This window comes from Arachis duranensis, chromosome 5, assembly GCF_000817695.3.
Source record: "Arachis duranensis cultivar V14167 chromosome 5, aradu.V14167.gnm2.J7QH, whole genome shotgun sequence".
Lineage (NCBI taxonomy): Eukaryota > Viridiplantae > Streptophyta > Magnoliopsida > Fabales > Fabaceae > Arachis > Arachis duranensis.
The window spans coordinates 26,236,826-26,246,898 of NC_029776.3; positions in this window are offsets into that span (position 1 = coordinate 26,236,826).

The following is a 10,073-nucleotide window of genomic DNA, read 5'->3' on the forward strand; positions in this document are numbered from 1 at the left end:
ATAACCCAAAAGTTACCAAAAGCTAAAACATAAAACTTGTTTCTCCAAGTCAACCTCTAGGAGGAACAAAATACAAATATAGACAGTATAAATAAAAGTACTAAGCCCAAAGAAGAGTTCTTCGCTTCCAGAAAGTCTCCAGACGATCAGCGAGGTACGCCCTGACCTGCATCTAAAAAATAGCAATATATGTACAAAATGAGAACCGGAAATTTTCAGCATGGTAAAGGTGCCTGCATAGTTAATATAAAAGGTCCTGAAAAAGCCAGAGGCGTTCCTAGAACTTTGACACTCAGATTTAAAGTTAAAGGAATAACTAAACCAAAAATTAGGTAATTGTTTAAGGTTCTCAAGTTCTGAATCAAATTCTAACTCAGCATTTCACTTTTGCCTCCTTCAACCCTCTAAATCACCGATGGAATAACCCTTGTTACACCTCCACCATATGAGGGATCTCTCAGTTGCATAGACATACAATACAGACAAGAAAAGCATAGGTAGAATGCAGTTACAACATATATAACATATAGAAAATAGGCATAGCTAATTAAATAGCCAAACCTAGGTAATGCAAACTCAAACAAAACAGACAAATACTTATGATGTATGCCCTTTCTACTGGGCATTAGCTCACATGTCGGTTATATTGACAGAACCCGACATATCTGATAGCTAACTCGAATATCGTCTCTCTGACATGCATCCACACTCTTAGGATATATTGTCCATCACACTCTTTTGATATAGTACCCACCACACTTATGGGATATAGAACCCGCGACATTTTCTGGGATAAAGTGTTTTCACACTCTTGGGATATAGTGCCCGCCACGCTTTTGGGCTATAGTGTCTGACACATTCATAGAATATAGCGTCCGATACATTTTCCAGTGTAAAATGCTCCCACACTCTTGGGATATAGTACCTGTCACACTCTTGGAATATAGTGTTTTGACACACTTTACAAATAAGGAAAAATGCTGCAATAAAAACAGAACAGAATACATAGTCACACTTTACAATCATAAGTCCTCATAATCACTTTCAATCATCACATAATCATTCACATTCTTCTCATCATAACACCACCTCTCAACATTCATGACTCAAACATATAATCCTCCTCATAGTCACAGTCACCATCTATCAGGGATATAGTGCCCAATACACTCTTAGGATATAGTGCTCATCACACTTTTCAGTCATAATTATTACCCTCCTAATCACCATCAATCACATCTCATCAAACTCATTTATCATTATCTCAAAATATCATAATCATTCACTTCATCATCTTTCTTCACTACCAAGTTACTCCCTTCTTAAATTTTATCCCTTTCTCTATGGTTAGAAACTAAATTTCGGACTTTAGAAGGTAACTATAGAGGTTTAGTTGTTAAAAAATTAGTTAAAATTATAAAAAATACACTTTTCTAAAAAATAGGGGTTCCGCATACGCATGCTCATACTCACGTACACATGGGCGTAAAATGCCAAAGTCGCGTACGTGAGCTCTGTCGTACGTGAGTTCACTGAACAGAAAGGAATCCTTGCGTACGCAGCCATGTTTTCGCGTATGCGAACATTGTTTTCTTCAAAAAGCTGTTAAGTTCTACAGAAATCACTTTTACATACCGAACTTTCAACGCGCATAACTCTTTCGTTAAAACTCATTTTTATTCCGTTTTTCAAACGGTATGTACTTCACGGACCCAATTTTCATTTGAAATAAGTTTGAAAAAATTTGAAGGGCTAGAAGCCATGTTATGGCCCGCCAAAGTTGGGTCAGAAATAAGTTTTTAACAAAATCACCAAACCTCTATTTTTACCAAATTCACAATTCTAAACCAAAGTTTTACCCCCAAGATACCACCAACTATATTTAAAGCAATTCCATACCCTTTTACTTCTTTCACAATATGCAACATACGTATTCATTCTACTCACTCAACTAAATTCACTATCTGCCTTCACCCTCATTAACATCATAATTATCATCATCATCTTATATTCTTCAAAATCACTTTCCAAATCATCAAAATCATATCTCAGCACCTACAAGCTAATGTTTCCTTCATTCACAATTTACATTCATAATTAACACCATTTCTCATCAACATCCACAAATATCATTACTTTATAATCATAAAATCATCACCATATACAATTCATATACCTCAACATACAAATTCATTTAACAATTTTCATATATGATCACTAAGCATCAACAATTCACATAGTTGAACTTATCATACGGTATCTAGCCTAAATTTTTACATAACATTAAACATTAACTATGAGAAACTAAACCATGCTTTGGCCTATTCCTCCCTAAACTCAAAACTCGGAACGTCAAGCTTCCAAGACACCAAATGAATTCCAACAAGCTCCAATTTGCCAATTCAACACCAAATTCAACACAACTCAATCTATTTCCATGAAATTCACTATATTAATAACTATGGTTTATATAATTGAATAACCACAAGGGTTTAGAGTTTCTTACCTTACTCGTTGATTAATTAGACAAAATTCAACAATTATCCACCGTTAGAGTACCCCTAAACTATCAAAATCACAAAATCTCTCAATACCAAAATCTAAATTTGTGGAAAATGGGAAAATAGAAAACAGGGCACACAATATCAAATTCCTTACCAAATTGTTGAGTGAGTTTTATAGAGAATTTCGAGATGAATGCGTGACTACTGATGGCTCGTTAATTAAAGCTCCAGGTTGAAAGTTATGGGCGATTGAATGTCGAAGTGAATAGTAACCTAAGTTTGGTTTCTCTTCTCCCTCACTCATCATGTCTCTCTCTTAGTGTGGTGAGAATGAGGCTGAAATGCCTCATGTTGAGCTTATAAATGTTGGACCTTGAGTCCAATATAGGTCCGGTCCAATCGATTTAGCTTTTCGCCCCAATTTTGGGCCAAAATCTTTAAAATTAATATTTTAATATGTATTCTAATCAAAATTTACCCTATATATATATATACATATATATATATCTCGAACCAAGAATCTTTTCTTTATATAAAATATTTTTAACCACTAAGTCAAGATTTTCAAATAAAAATTTAACACTTTATTTGTATAAAATCCATATCCATTTAGTGATATATAAATTTTAAATTACAACAAGATCTCATTAGATTATTGAATATTGTATTTTTTTATGACCCATAGATTGAAGACAGGTAGGGTTAGGGTTGGCATGTTATAAACCCACTGATAGGATTAGAGTTTGGTTTAAAACCTACTCTACCCTACCCATTGTCATCTCTAGTCCGCTTAAACAAGTGTTGGACGATACTGCGAAAAAACTATAAAAAATATAATTATGGGATAAAGTACTGTTTTAGTGTCTAACATTTGGCTAAGTTCTTATTTCGTCATTAATGTTTAAATTGTTATATTTTTATTCCTAACATTTTATTTCATCATATTTTAGTTCTTTAATCAAAATTAAACCTTTTTATTCCAAAAATATCTTTTTTGTATATTATTATCTTTTTTTTTCTCTTGTTATTTTATCACTTTCATTCTTAAATCACTATAATTAATACCATGGTTGCTAAAATTACAATTTTTGCTACTACTTTATAGAAAATCATAATAGAAGAAAAGGGTATTTACCAAATTAGTTATGCATATAAAATTCATTAACCAATTCAGTTGTTCATAAAAAAATATTATTAAAATATAAAATATACATAAAAATAAATTAAACACTACATATAGTTATATAAAAATACATAATTATTGATTTAGTAGTTAATTTTTAACGTGCACATAACATTTTTTTATAAATAAAAAGAGCCTAAAAAATAAAAACAACTACTAAATTACAATGCTCTAGGATAAAGAGACCCCTCTACAATTATCATCCAATATAATTCTCAAGTTTCTAGGAGGAACATTTACAAAATTGAACCCTTGTCATAAAACTAAACCTTCCTTAGCGAGTCAATCTGCACATCTGTTGCTTTTCTTATAAATGTGTTGAAAAATTACCTCCTAATTCCTTCAAGAATATGAATATACGAGCCTTGCCACACTATCAGTGTATTGTTTCAACTTAGTTCTATTCTGCATAGTCAAGATAGCAACTTTAGAATTCGATTCTAAAATTATCTTTCGTGCCCAGCTCCCGCACTGTCTTGAGGCCGTAATATATGCCTCAAATTTTATCATTGAACATTGTACAAACTCTAAGGTTCACCTTATATCCTACTATCCATCTATTCCAATGGTCTTGGATAATACCTTCGTACTAACTTTTCTTGTATCTCCTGAAGCAGCACTATCTATACTCACTATAATCTAATCCTCTGGATGGAGGACCCAAGCCATCAGATCTTCTCTTCTTTTGCCCTGGCTAAAAGCATATCACTTTTTTTATGGGCCATAATGATACTATAAATGTAAGAAAAGAGCACTTATTCAGACACCTTAGTTCTCTTGAAGGGAGGAGAGAAATCTCACTATTCTTCCACCTCCACAATCACTAAAAAGTAACCATGAAAAAGATTTGCCATAGAATATGTTTGATATAACTCAAATTTACTGTCATTTTTCAGCAAACTCATGCATAAAAAGGATCTCTAAAAAATATATATATTATGGTGTATAAGTCTGCACCATAATTTTGAAGTCTTTGAACAATCACGAAGGACATGGCTGATTGTTTTCTCCATATTTCTGCATAAGTGACATGATGGGTTGGCTCCAAAGAATTTACAATGCCTCGCTAAGATCATGAATTTTTTTAAGTGGTCATCGATATTAAACTCTTCACCCTCTGAGGATCTTTTCGACTCCATGTAACATTCCAAATTTGATCTTGTATCTCTCCAGCTCCAATTAAGGCTCCATAAATATTCTTGACAGTAAATATTCCATCCTATGTGAGGCTCTAAACTATTAGGTCCTCACTTAAATAAGCACAGGGTAGGAGGATGGCCCTGATTTTTTCTTTAAATATCCATATGAAAAAATCCTTTAAACTAGTTAAATTTTGTTCTCTATTACTAGTAATTATTTTCTTCACATGTAGATTCGAATTGAAATTAACTGATGGATCAATTCTCACTTGTGAAAGTGGTGGGATCTCTTTAATCCAAGGATGTGTCGAAAAACAAATATTTTTTATATTTCTCAAAGAATACAAAATGTTACTTTTAAAAAAATCTTATACCTTAGCCAAACTCTTTTATAATGTTGAATCTATTTTTGTGGTTTACATAGAGTGGATTAAATCATGGTTTCTCCTATATTGATTGTATAGCACTTTTTTTATAGATAATTCTTTTTCATGCAAAAAATCTCCATAGTATTTTAGCAAAGAATGTCTTATTCGTAAATTCTGAAACCCAAACCTCCATAGCTTCTAGACTTACATAAATTTTTTCAACTCACCATATGCAACTTCCTAGTGCCATCTTCTTTCCTCCATATAAAATTTTGTTGCATTTTTTTTACTTTCCTACAAATTCTTTTCGGGATTCGAGAATGCATCACGTCGAAATTCAATGTAGGGCTAATGACAGATTGAGCCAAAACCACCTTGCCTGCAAAAGAGAGGCAATGACTTTTCCAACCCTTAAGTTTACCTTTAATTCTGTCGATGGTGTTCTTGAATGTGTCCCTTCCTTTTATTTAGTTTGTAGATTGTGCATCCAAGTATCTATCCAAATGAGTGACTTTTCTGTATCCACATACTCTCGTAATATCTAATCTAGTATTTTCATCAATATTTTTAGAAAAATAAATTGATGTTTCCTTAGCGTTAATCCTCATACCCAAAGCATCACTAAAAGTAGTTATAAGCTAACTAATATGTTGTATTTGGACTATCGAGACTTCCACAAATAACAGTAGGTCATCAGTAAAAAGAAGATAGGAGATGTTCGATCATTCCTTCTAGCTCTCATTTGGATCCGTTATCCTAAGTCAACTCTCTCCTCAATCAATTAGGATAAACTGTCAATTAGCAATCACAAAAACATAAGAGAAAATTGGATCCCATTTTTTTAAACACCTTGTGGGATTGAAACTAACAAATTGACACACATTCCAAAAAACACACTCCATGATAAGTCACCAGTTGAGAGGGCAGCCTAAAATCTTCCATTCTCTTCTCCAAGAATGCCCAACAGAGCCTATTATAACTTTTCTCAAAATCAATTTTTATTGCCATAAATCTTCTTATTCTTTTTATTTTTCTTATGTTGTGCACCATTTCCTTGCCGATTATGATATTATGATGGGCAATGTGCCTAAGAATAAAACTTGACTTATTTAGGGCAATTCTATCATGCAAAAGCGACTTAATTCGGAAAACAATGATCATGGTAAGATATTTGTAGATAATATTACATAGAGCTATTAGATGGAATTGAGATATAAATTTCTAGATAAGTAATCTTTGGTATGAGAGCTCTCAAAGTCTGGTTTACCTCTCTGATGTCCCTCAGGCAATTCCAGGATCTCATGACACTACTACAAAACTCTTTTCTCATTAGGTCTCAATTTTCTTTGAAGAACATAGTGGGATAGACATTATTTCTCGAAGCCTTTCGAGAGCCAATATCAAACAAAGACTTCTTTATTTTTTTTTCGTAGGTGTCATAATGAGCTGCACAGCCACAAAATCTTCTATATGAAGCAAATTCTGACTATACTCAAACATGGGTCTATTTATATCTTTTTGAGAACATAAATTTTTAAAATAAGCGGTGGTTAGATCTTTCAACTCATCTTCATTGTCACATCAAGTACCATTCTTTTTCCTAAGTTTTATTATCTTATTTTTATTTCTTCTAATTAAATCTTTTGGTGTGATAGAATTTTATGTTTCTATCGTCTACCAACTATTGCTATCTTAACATCTGAAGCCAGTGAATTCTTTTCTGTTCCAAAATTAAGTCAAACTATTTACTTAATTTTTTTTTTAGATCCTCCAAAAAGGGATTACAACCATATGAAGGAGAGTTTTGGATCCTTTTCAACTTGTTCATAATTTTTTTTTCTTAAAGATGTTTCTAAAAATATTCTCATTTTAATCTGTTAAAATTACTGTCAGATCATTGAGAGTCTGAAAAAAAAAGTATTTTTTTTATTTATGGAAAGAATATGAAAGTGAGGTGGAATTTCCATATTGCTTCAAAGCAAAAAAAAATTATTCTTCTGTAACTTTTTTAGATTTTAGTATAACATGTAAAGGATGGTAATAAGAATTTATGTGGGTGAGAATTTTAACTATACTCTCCAAAAACTCTAACTTTAAGTTCACATTGAATAGAACTCTGTCTAGCCATTTAAACATTTTATCATAATTTAAAATATTTGATAAACAAGTAATAAATAACAAAGTCTTTAACCTAAAAATTTAAGAATCAAATGTACTTATAGCATTTTGGTTATATATGGCACACAAATTCCAAAACTCGTTAAATTTTTTGGATCATCAAAATACTTAAAAAATAAAACTATTAAATTATGCTATAAAATCATTCTTTTTTCAACTTTTTTCTTTTTTTTTGGGACTGATATTTTCTTTTTACAAGAATAAATATAGTCATTCTATCAGTTAAAATAAAAAAAAATCATTTTGATACTATTATTCTCTAATATGTTATTGTATTATAAATCTATCTTTACACATTTATAATATATAAAATAATCAAACATTTAATTAATCTAACACATACTTAAAATTTGAATAAACATAATTTTTTTAATGTACATTAAACGTATATTAAGGTTTCAAAAGTTAATTATATGAGAATAAAAATGATATAATAACTTAATTATTTACAATTTAATTTAAATATAATATCTTATATTCAAGTAAAATATGTAAAAAGAATTATTTATTTCAAAAAGATGATGGAGTAAATGCCTTAAAAGTTAAAACAATTCCCGTGAGAAACGTTTGCTCCACATTTGCATTTTCAGATTTTCTTTCTGCAAATTAGTCCATACTTTCAATAATTCTTTTTAACGGAAATGTAGATTTTTACCGTCCCAGAAGATTCGTTGTTCCCAAGTAAAAGCTTGTTTGGATCAATAAAGAAAAAAAAAGGCCTATTACGAAGGGTTGCCAATGAAGGGAATGATCATTTAGGCTAGTGTTTGGTGTAGCCCGTTTAGGCAAAGTTCATTTTATCTGCTTGAACACTAAGACTCAAAGAATGAATAAAAAGAATTGGATACTTTACCCGTTTTGATAGCTTTTGTCCTTTTTGGTCCATTGGCCCTAACGAAATAAAAAATAAAAGGAAAAACCATTTTATTAGGAAAATGATTTATGCATGGATACTGCTCACTTTTTTCCCACACAAAAATGAGTTTTGTTCATGAGAAATATTTTTAACCTTTTCAAAATCACTTCTAAGTTCTATCTAGTTATCTTCTTAATCATCAAAGTCACTATCTGAATTTTATTATCTAGTTATATATATATATATATATATAAGTAAGTAGGAGCGAATATGGTTGGAAGATTTGGCAATTAGAATTTGATGATTTAAATATGATATTTGGATTCAGTGAATTTTTCCGAGTCGGAAAACATAGTTTTCTGCGTAAAAGCGCGCAGTGAAATTTTGACTGGAAGTACCGGCTGAGGTCTGTCTGGTACTGCAGCTGAGAAAATTGATTATGAGTAAATAAGATTAAGAAATGAGGAATTATAATTAGGGGAGGTAAAAATATTTAAAGTGCGATATGGAGCACTAATCTTAAAGGTTTTGGCCCAAAATTAGGCCAACAGACAAAAATAAGTGAACCGGACCTAAGTGGGCCCAGACCCAACATATATAAACATTAGTTATGAGCATTTCAGCTCATTTTACCCTAAAAGGAAGGGTTGGGGCGCTGAATTGAGAAGAGAGAAGAGAAGAGAGAAAACCTAACTCTTTTTTATCTTCAAACCACCATAACTTAAGCTACGGGGCTCCAATGACGAGCCGTTTGCGGCCACGCGTCGCTCTTCTCATTCTCTACAATTCTATCTAAGTTTTGTGATGAATATTCCATTCATCTCTGCCCAGTTTTTGATATTCCCCACTGTTACATGTTTTTGGGTAGTTAGTGTTGAAATCTTGTGATTTTGGGTGTTTAGGGATACTCCAACATGGATTCCAAGTGGGTTCTATCCCTACTTCATATGGGCTGAGATAAGAAGTGCTCAAACCTTTTGTGATTTGTCATTTTTATGAGTCCTAGGTTGATGTATGTATGTGATATTGGTTATGTTAGTGTATTTGATGATCTTGGTGCACAATTAGGAGATTGGTGTTGCTTGAGGAGCTTTGGTGAGGCTTGGGACTAAGGTTGGTGGAGACTTCTAAAGAAGAGGCTCAATTGGTTTGGCTACAAGAGGTACGGTTTAAGTTTCATTTAAGTACCGTGTGGTGTGATGAGAATTCCTAGGCTAGATGTCCCTAGGATTAAGTTTGGATTGTGTAAATGATTGGTGCTAATATGCATAGTTAGTATGTAATGTGAATTAATGATTGGGTTGAGAATTGTGTAGCCTTGTATGCTTGGTGTATTGAGAATTTGATGTATTGGGTAATGAGTATTGATTTGTGGTTTATGCATTTAAATTGGGAATTTGGGCCGGAGGCCGTGAATCTTGGGCCAGAGGCCGGAAAGAGGTAAGGAAGGTAAGTTGATGTGTGCATTGTATGATGACACAAGTGATTGGATGAATTTCAGATAATGAATATATGTATGATTGGGTTGGTTATTGAATAATAAGGTTTAAGGAGTTGAAGCGTGGAATTTGGTAATTTTGGGTGAAATTGTATAGATGAGGTATGTTTGGTTTTGGTTGAGGTATGTTATGTGGTCATATATGTGATCATGCTTATTGATGCCTTGATGGTATGATGATGCATGAGAGATATGTATGTTGTGATATATGCTTGAGAAATGATTAAGGTTGATTTGTGGGTGAAACCATGTGATAGTGAGTATGATATTGATTATATATAATGATGCTTGATTGGAAATAGTATTGTTGAAAATTGGGATGAGGAAGGATGTATGACATGTTAATG